The 426-nt window shown below is 57.3% G+C and overlaps 1 protein-coding gene across 1 annotated transcript in view; it reads left to right on the forward strand.

Moving 5' to 3' along the window:
- The window catches only part of LOC104409011 (G-protein-signaling modulator 1-like), a gene marked incomplete at its 3' end in the record, with an annotated part of 30,043 nt that overhangs the window by 9,045 nt on the left and 20,572 nt on the right, over positions 1-426 (forward strand). The window lies entirely within an intron of this gene.

Raw genomic sequence — 426 nt, forward strand, 5'->3', positions numbered from 1 at the left:
AGGCAGCAGCCCTGGGGCCTGTGTACGTACATCGATACGGGCCTGGCTTTTGCAGGCGCTTTCAGTTTGTGCGTGAATCTGGGTGATGCAGTGCTGGTGTACAGCAGGAGAGTGGTGCATGCCTGCAGTGTTCTCTCCTTGACGTGTTCGTGCTAGCTTAGCTCTGGGCTGCTGTTGAACAAGAGGGCTGGAGAAAAGAAGTCTCAGGGGAGCCCTTATACAAGTCTTCCAACACCTAAAGGGGCTACAAGGAACCTGGAGAGGGGCTTTTGATGAGGGCCTGTAGGGACAGGACAAGGGGGATGGCTTTAACCTGCCAGAGGGGAGATTGAGATGAGCTCTGAGGCAGAAGCTCTTCCCTGGGAGGGTGCTGAGGCGCTGGCACAGGGTGCCCAGAGAAGCTGTGGCTGCCCCATCCCTGGCAGT

This window comes from Nestor notabilis, unplaced genomic scaffold (genome assembly GCF_000696875.1).
Source record: "Nestor notabilis isolate BGI_N333 unplaced genomic scaffold, ASM69687v1 scaffold24507, whole genome shotgun sequence".
In the NCBI taxonomy this organism is placed as follows: domain Eukaryota; kingdom Metazoa; phylum Chordata; class Aves; order Psittaciformes; family Psittacidae; genus Nestor; species Nestor notabilis.